Source organism: Lemur catta, chromosome 2, assembly GCF_020740605.2.
Source record: "Lemur catta isolate mLemCat1 chromosome 2, mLemCat1.pri, whole genome shotgun sequence".
NCBI classification, from domain to species: Eukaryota; Metazoa; Chordata; class Mammalia; order Primates; family Lemuridae; genus Lemur; species Lemur catta.
The window spans coordinates 50,667,713-50,676,694 of record NC_059129.1 but is presented as its reverse complement, the minus strand read 5'-3'; the positions used below and the strand labels follow the sequence as shown (position 1 = coordinate 50,676,694).

The 8,982-nt window shown below is 54.5% G+C and overlaps 1 protein-coding gene across 1 annotated transcript in view; it reads left to right on the top strand.

Moving 5' to 3' along the window:
• The first annotated feature begins 7,819 nt into the window (after window positions 1-7,819).
• TFEB (transcription factor EB) overlaps window positions 7,820-8,982 on the top strand; it is a 41,043-nt gene continuing 39,880 nt past the window's right edge. The window contains exon 1 of the mRNA XM_045541901.1: window positions 7,820-7,920. The gene's annotated coding sequence lies outside the window, so the exon portion shown is untranslated. The remainder of the gene's footprint in view (window positions 7,921-8,982) is intronic.

Here is an 8,982-nt window from a genome sequence, read left to right as displayed (position 1 = left end):
AACCCTGACTCGAACCCGTCTTGACTGGCCAGGGGAGGAGATGGATTCAGACAAGGCTTCCTGAGCCTCTTTGGAGACCTCAGGTGCTCAGGAAGCGAAGAGAAGGGAGCACCCTACTGACAGCCTTCTGGGTGCCTGGCTCTGTGCACGGACTCCACGACCATTAGCTTCCACTGCAGCCTTGGGTAGTGCTTGTTCAATCACACGTGGAGAAAAGTCTGTGGGGACTGTTGGGTGAGAAGAGGACAGCACTGAAGGTCGTATGGCACTGGGCTGGGGGTCGAGAGACCCTGCTCTGTCTTTGGTTTTGTGGCTGGGGCAGGTCCCTGCTTTGCTCAGCCTCAGTTTCCAGGTCTGTGAGCCTAGATCATCTGTGGGGTCCCCTCTAATGCAAACCTTCTACAGATCTTTGCCAAAGGCACCAGGGCTGGAAAGGCTTCAAGAGGGAGGGGTGTAGGTTGTGGGGGCGTTTGGGGGAAACTGGAGTCCACAGAATCGAGCTTTAGCTAAAGGCTGGCCCTGGTGGAGCAATTTTTCTTGGGATATAGCCACAGCCACCGCGTATTTAGCACTGGGCCGGTGCAACCTCATCAGGGGGTTGTTGACACCATGGGCTCTGGGGCCAGGCCACCTGGCTTAGAATCCCAGCTCTGCCACTTAATACTGCATGAGCCTGGGCCAGCTGCTTAACCCATCTGCCTCAGTTTCCACACCTAAAAAGTGAGGCTCATTATAGCACCCACGTAATAGTGCTGCAGCGAGGGCTAAGTATGTTGATGCGTGATGCACACGCAGCACTTAGAATGGTGAGTGTAATTAACTCATAACTCATTTATTTCTTTATTTCTCATGTTCAAGTGAGGAAATAGAGGCATAGAGGGCTTCAAGAAAGGAATAAAGACCTGTGAGTTGCAAGTAGGCCTCCCTGTGTGTCTAATGTCCTCTAATGTAACGCTTTATGTGGGGCTTTGCGGACTCAGTGGCCCCAATCCCTACCGCTCCCTGCTATACCACACCCAGCCGGGTCTCCTCACTTAACAGGACAGCGGAGGGCACTTGGCAATGCCTGCGGCACCTCTACCACCCCTGCCTTGCCCCTTGGGTTTCCATGGGTAGCATCTAGCCTGGCCCCTGACCCCCCCACACCTGGCTGTGGCTCTCCCCTGCCGTCCTGCTGCCTGCCCCTCCTCCACTCTGCACCAGAGATACGGATCCCCTTGGCTGTGATGTCACTGAGGGCTGAGATGAAATCCTAGTGATACGGTAGGGTCTGGGACTTACCATGCACGCAGGAAGTGCTTTGCTGTGGAGTGGTGGGGCAGTGAGAGCAAAGGGTAGCCGAGAGGGGCAGAGGCAACAGGCAAGTACATTACTGGCTTTCTTTCCTGGCTTTTAAGTGTGGGCATAAGGAGGAGAAGAAATGAGGTCTGGCCACCCCCATCTCCTAGCTGGCTTTCTTTGGGGAAGGCCACCTCGTTGGCTCTTATGCATACAGCAGAGGTCCCAACGTAAGACGCGATGCCGTGGGGATTTGTCCGGGAACTCCACCAGACTCTCCATCCAGAAACCCAGGGTCTATTCCCTCCTCCTAGCCCTCCCTTACTCCCTCCCTGTAACCCAAATCTTCCTCTCTGTCAAGGCACACCTTTCCAGGATACCAGGGGCACTGTTCCATCTAACCGCAGCCTGGCTGGATGTTATGGTCACCTGGGGAGCTCAAAAAATACTGTCCTAGCTGAATCTCTGGGGGAGGGGCCTAGGCCTGGCTGGATGTTATGGTCACCTGGGGAGCTCAAAAAATACTGTCCTAGCTGAATCTCTGGGGGAGGGGCCTAGGCATCATTACTTTAAATTCTCCAGATGATTCCAATGCCTTTTCTCTAGAGCAGTGGTTCTCAAATTTGAGCGTGTATCAGAATCCCCTGGAGGAATTGTTAAAACACAGATTGCAGAGTCAATAGGTCTGTAAATTCCATGAGGTCTGGAATTTAAGTTCCCGACAAGCTATCAAGTGATGCCAATGCCGCTTGTCCCCAGAGCACACACACTTTGAGGACCACTGTCTTAGAGGCCCACTGCTTTGCAGCTACCCTGACAGCTTCGGGTCTTTTAGGCCTGTCTCTTTTTTGAAGGCAGGTCCCCGAGGGCAGGAACCACTTCTGAGACCATCTGGTGTCCCCCCCAGTCAGTCCTCTCCCCTCCCTCCACCCTCTGCCCCACCTTCCATTAAACCGACCTCTGATCAGCTTTGTGGTTCTTGGTCTCACTCCCTGGGACAAGTGCTTAAGAAATACGTGCTGGTTCATTAAGGCAAGGTGAGGTGGACAAACGAGGTAGCGCTAGCTGAGAGTCCATACTGTCTTGTATCAGTCGGAACACGGGGCAGGGGCTGAAGCTGCTGCAGAGGTACTTGGAGCTAAAGTAGCATTGTTGGAATAAGGGGGGGCTGTGTCCAAAGTGGACCCACACTTTGTTGATGTGAGGCTGGGGCATGTGTTTGATCATGGTCTGAATCATATTTCTTAATAGTAAAAATGATAAAACACACAAAAAGAAGGCATTCCCTTTTCCTTTCCTTGGCCAGGCTAGAGATGTTGGGAGGACAGGTAGAGGGGTCTCTGCTGGAGATGGTGATGTCTTCATCATCTTCTAGGAGGTCTTGGGCCTTGAGGCAGCAGACAGTCGTGAGAGCTTGGGGGCTGGCCCCTGGGGGTGTGGGGTGGAGTTGTCCTTGGAAACCGGAGGGAGTTGGGCTGGAGCCAGGTGGAGGCGAGGTGAGATGGTGGCAGGCCCTTCAGCCCTGGGGGGCAGGGACTTGGAGTCTGAGCCAAGCAGTCAACAGGTGAATGGGACGTGCCCACATCAGCACCCCGAGGACAGGGATTTGGTCTGTTTTGTTCCATGCCATATCCCCAGTACCTAGAAGAGAGCCTCATGTACAGTGGATACTCAGCACATCTTTGTGGAATGAACGAGAGAATGTGAATTGAGCCCCCGTCATGTGCCCAGCAATGAAGACACAAAAAGATGCTTTACCCACTGTCTCTACTCTGCAGGTGCTTCACCATCTAATGCCCAGGGACATCGCACACAGCCTGACAAGGCCCTGAGCTCTCTGCCTTGTGCCCCCCCAGTTCTACCAGTGGGGCTGTGGGTGGGGCTGTGGTTTGTTTTCTCCTGTTTGCCAAGGGAAGTCACAGCCTGTCCCTTTGCCTTGTTTATAATTGGTTTGGGGACAGCACCTGCCCCAGCCCCCTGCAGTCCTGAGGGGTGTGGAGTGGCCAGGAGGTGACACACTATACTGTCTATCCCCCGCCGCCTCTTGTCCGCTCCTGGCTCTAGCCAGGTGCACTCAGCTGCCCTGCCCGGGCGGTGCTGGCTGGCTCTGCTTCGGGCTGAGTGGAGCTGTTGAGCTGGGGGCCCTATGTTGTTGAGAGGTGGGGACGCAGGCCCAGGGACCCGGCAACCCCTGGCCTTCAGTGCCGTCTGAGTCAATGGCGTGCACTATGCTGTCCAGGTCGGGTGGGTGAGAACAAGAACATCGCTTCTCCCTCAGGGAGCTGATGGCCTAGCCAGGGAGTCTCGGTGACGGCAGAGGACAGAGGAAGGCAGAGTGATAGGAGATAGTACGGAATAACGTACCAGATAAACATAAACGTGGCAGCATTTGGCCCTTTGCTTCCTTGAGCCTCTTGCTAGCATGGAGACCGTGACTCGGTTTAGGCCCTCAGCCCTCCCACCATCCGGGCCCCAGAAAGGGCAGCTCTACTGCTCCCTGGGCCCTCCCACCTGGGGGTCACCTCTGCAGGCCCAGGAGGCTTCCTTTCTGGACAAGTCCTTCCTTCCTGGAGGACTAGAGGCTGCTGAGTGCGAGGGAAGCCCTAAGCCACCTACCTGCCACATGGAAGCCCTGGGCCGTGGGGGATGTGGTGCCAAATGGGGCCCAACTCAGGCCTCTTTGGACCTGCCTGCTGCTGAGCCCCCAGACTTGGGCCTCAAACCTGGGGCCAGGGCCTCTGCTCCCCCACCTCTGGCACCTTCTTTCTTCCCCCTTGTTCCTCTCCCCGCAGCCCATCGAGTTCCGTAGCGTCTGGAGCACTGGCCCTCATGGTGTGCACCTCTCCCTCTCCTGTCCTGTCTCCCCTTCTCTCCGTCCTCTTTATGTCCTTTTCTGCCCCCCTCCTTCTTTTGATGTGTTCAGAGGGTGCTGAGGCCCACCCCCCAGTACCTTCCCCAGAGTGAGCCTCCAAGTCCTGCTGTCAGGGACCCAGAGGAGAGGCCCGGGGGAGGGTGAGGTGGGTGTGAAGCTCCTCAGCCTGATGCGGCCCCCATCCGTGGCCGGGCAGGGTGGGAGGTGAAAGAGGCTATGGGCTGAGGGACAGCTATCTGCCTGGCCAGCTGGGGAAGGGGGCCCTCCCTAGACAGCCCTGAGCAACATCAGGTACTCCAGACCTATGACTAACTATAGGGTCACCCAGTTCTTTAGACCTAATTATAGTATTTTTCAAAGCCAGGTGTGAGAAGAAAATATTAGAACTTTCATTTCTATTTATTTATATCTCATCCTTTTCACTCTTTTATATTGCAAAATACGGCACCGTTGCTGAAAAGACCATGAACGTACATGTACAATGTAGCAAATTATTATAAAAATGAACCCCTAGGTCACCACCACCCAGATGAATGAACATAATGTCACTTGTACTCCAAAATCAACTTGTGTGTCCCTCCCCCGCCTGCGGAGGTAACCACTATCCTGACTTTTATGATAATCAGCTCCTTGCTTCTTTTTATCCTGTAGCCCAAGGGATGTCTGTACCGCTTAGTAATAGAGTTTAGTTTTGCCTGGCTTTGAATTTAACACAGATGGAATGACACTGGACATGTTCTTTGTCATGCTTTTCCCATCCAGCATATTTGTGAGAGTCATTCATGTGTGTAGCTGTAGTGTGTTCATCTTCATTGCTGTAGAGCATCCATCTGCTACTCATGAACCTGTGGGCTGCTTCCCTTTTTTTGGCTACTAGCAACAATGCTGTAAGAATACTCTTGCGTGAGCTCCCTAGTGCACTGGTGCATAAATTTCTTCAGAGTGTATATAACCTGGCGTGGAATTGCTAGAGCACAGGGCGTACAATGCGTATTTTAGCTTTAGTAAATATTTTGTTAAGTGGTTATACCAATTTACTCCTTGCTAGTGACACGTAGAGATCCTGTTGCTCCATATCTTTGTCAACATTCGGTTTTGTTAAACTGTGTGATTTCTACCGTGCTGGTGAGCGTGGAACCGTATCTCATCATGATGTAAATTACATTTTCATTCTCTTTTTTTTCATAGATCTACTGATATTTTGGTGTATGTTTGCTAACGTGCATAATATAGTCATGCATTGGTGTCTATATAAGGGCTTTATGAGGAAAGAAGCACATCTTGAGGGTCCTCGAAATTTTTTATTGATAGGAATGTCTGATCAAAATATGATAGTTGACAGACCATTGTAACATTGAATGCTAGGAAGGGGGCTGGTGTATAGCTTGGGAGTGGGAGGGTAATATTCGATCTTGAGAGGAGACCCCCCCGCCAAGTGGCAGTGCCTGCGAGGGGGCAGCCTTTCCTCAGAGGGGAGTGAGCCCCCAGAGTACCCGCCACCCTTCAGGCCCTCCTGCCTGGCACATCTGGCAGGAGAAGGGGAGACACCAGGGCTAAGCCCCCGGCAGGTGTGCCCTTCAATTTAGAATTGGTGGGTGCTGTCTTTATTAGGTGCTTTTAGGGCAGTGGTTAGTTAAGTGGTTCTTTTTTTTTTTTTGAGACAGAGTCTCGCTCTGTTGCCCGGGCTACAATGAGTGCCGTGGCGTCAGCCTAGCCCACAGCAACCTCAAACTCCTGGGCTCAAGCGATCCTTCTGCCTCAGCCTCCCAAGAGCTGGGACTACAGGCATGCGCCACCATGCCCAGATAATTTTTTCTATATATATTTTTAGTTGGCCAGATAATTTCTTTCTATTTTTAGTAGAGATGGGGTCTTGCTCTTGCTCAGGCTGGATTAAGTGGTTCTTAACTGGGGGTGATTTTGTCCCCCCCAGGGGACATTTGCCACTGTCTAATGACATTGGCCAGGGATACTACTAAACATCCTAAAATGCACAGGACAGCCCTCCACAACAAATAATTACCTGGCCCTGGGTGTCAGTGTTGTCATGGGCAGGAAACTCTGATCCAAGAAAAGAGCCAGGAAACTGAGATTTGCCGCAAACTTGCTGCATGGCCTCAGGGAAGTCACTTAAGTGTGCTGAACCTCAGCCTCATCATCTGAACAATGGGGTAAGGAGGGTTGCTGTCCCTCCCCTTCACGGGGCTGTCGTCAGGATGGGGGAGATGGGGGACACACAGGCATGTGAGGAGGTGGCCCTGCAGACGGTCGTGTTCCGGTGGAGGCAGGGCTTCCCAGCACTGGCCCTTCTTCCTTGACTGTGTTCTCTGTCCACTGAGCTGGAGGCGTCAGGTGACCAGCCTTGAGCCTGGGTCCTCGTTCATGTGGTTCCCCCATAGCCCTGAGGGCCCCAGCCTTTTGATGAGGGCTGCAGAAATGAGGGGCTCTCTGGGAGCCCTGGGGCCCAGACAAAACCATCTCCGACTTTGTCCTTAGCTGGACGGGAGTCCAAGGTTGTGGGGGTGATAAGAGGTGTTTATCATGTTCCTTATCTGAGGCCCCACTGAGGTCCAGGGCAGTGAAGGGTGGGAGGCAGAGGTCATCTCTGGGGGCTCCGTACACCCAGGCCAGGCTCCTACTCATCCTTTGGGTCCTTCTGGAGTTTGCTATCCCAGGGAGGGCCCACTTTAGGGTCAGAGTCTAGGTCGGTCCTCCCTGAGCCTCTCTGACCTTCCTTGTCTGAGTTTGCCTCACCTCGTTGGCATCCTACCTTTTCCAGGAGCCACAGCCTGCCTCCCCCTCCCCATGCTGCACTCTTCCTTCCTGCAGTGCTCTCACGGAACGCCCGCAAACCATCCACCCTGGGGTGTGGATGACTGGCCTTTCTTGACAAGCAGTATTTACCTATCAAAGATAAGAATCCCTCAGCCACCAGAAAAAAGCACTCAGTTAAAATCTCTGTCAAATCTCCTTGATAGGCTGCTAGGAAAGTACTTTGGGGCTGCAGAACCACTAAAACCGCATGTGAGGCAGGCACATTGCTCACAAGTGAAAACTGTAGGGGCTTGGCCCTTCGCAGGGCTCCCTGGGCTTACGCTCGGCCTCAGGGGCCATTTCAAGGTGCGCTACGGTAAGACTTCCAACTGGGTGTCTGGAGGCCCTGGGAAGGCCCAAGGTCAAGGTGGCAGGTATGTGGTCAGTCAGAAAGATGACGAACTGTGGGGCTTCTGGCTAGAAGGACGCATGTCTCTGGGAGGGGCTGGCAGGAGGCCTGGGTTGGGGTTAGGCCCACGCTGGTCCTGGGGGGGCTCTGACTCCAGTGAAAGCTGGACCGGGGGTGGGGGGGGCTCTGACTCAGTGAAGTTCTTGCCTCCCGGAGTCTCTGCAGCTTGGGTGGCTGGGGCCGTCTGAGGCCAGGCTGGGCGGGGGGTGCTGTGAGAGGCTCCTTCTGGGGGACGGAAAGGCACCGTAGGTGGCCTGGCCGGGTGGGTGAGATTGGAGCAGGCTGCGGGTCGGCCGCGGTGTGTGCGAGAGGCCTTCCGGGGCTGCGGTTCCTCTGTGCTGTGAGTAATCCTCGGCCACATTTGCAGCTCCCAGGGGATTGTGCAACTTCCTCTGAGGCTGAGGTGCAGGGGGCTGGGTGAGAAACAGTGCAGGGGAAATGAGGAAACTGGGCCTGGTGCTGGGGTGGGGGCGCGGGCCTGGGCTCCGGCCCCCGGAGGAGCTGGGCCTTCCAGGGGGGCTCCTTCCAGGGGGCTGCCCTCTGCCAGGTATGAGGGTGAGCGTGTGTGTGCGTGTGCGCGTTTGTGTGCGTTTGTGGTGTCTTTGGGGAGGTGGGTGAGTGGGGACGTGGCCCTCAAGCTGCATTGGTGTCCGATGTCTTTTGAGGAGGGCTAGGGGCGGCTCTGAGCAGGGCCGGGGCTGGGAGCAGGTTGGGGGAGGAAATGGAAGCAGGTGGCCAGGGAGAGGCTCCTGCCCAGGCTCAGGGAGGAGCGCGGGGTGGCGGAAGGTGTGTTGCGAGGTTCTGGTGAGGAGGTCACGGGCATGGTGTGCCTAGGGCAGCACCACAGCGAATACCCATTCATGTTAGGGGCTGGGGGCATGTACTCTGTGTCTACCTGCTTTGTAGCTACGTGATCCTGGCAAGTTACTTACCCTCCGGCTGCCTCAGTTTCCTCATCTGTGAAACAGAGATGACAATTACAGAACCCACCTCATGGGTTCGTTCTGAGAATTAAAAGACTGTCCTCATGTGGAGTGCTCAGCACAGAGCCTGGCACCCACCAAGTAAGCACTCTGCACAGGTTAACATTTTACCTGTACGTGGTATTTGTGTGCAGACAGCAAAAACCCACCCCGGGAGGGCTCCTGGTGATTATTGCTGACGGTGGAGATTTGAGTTGGAACTGGGAATAATTATGAGAGCTCATGCTGGCTTGGACTCGGGCCATGTCAGGTGCTGTGCCGAATGCTTTACTGACCCTCACAGTCACCCTGTAGGGAAGATGCTGTTATCATCCCCATTTTACAGATGGGGATGCCAAGGCGCAGAGGGGTCTGGGGACCTGCCACAAGGCAGTGATGTCAGTGAAGGAGGGATGCAGAATTGTCCCCCCAGCCCTCAGGTGGGCCCCCCCACGCCCTGCCCCTTCCCTGGGTTTGGCTAGAGATGGGTGGGTGAGGAGGAGATAGCAGGGCCGGCTGTGAAGGGTGTGAAGGCCGGCCTTGCAGCCTGTGGGCTCTGGCCAGGGAGACCTGTCTTCTCTCTGTCCCATCTCCAATTAAGTAATCAACAGATTAAAGAGTTAAGTTAATATAGGGAATGGTTTTTT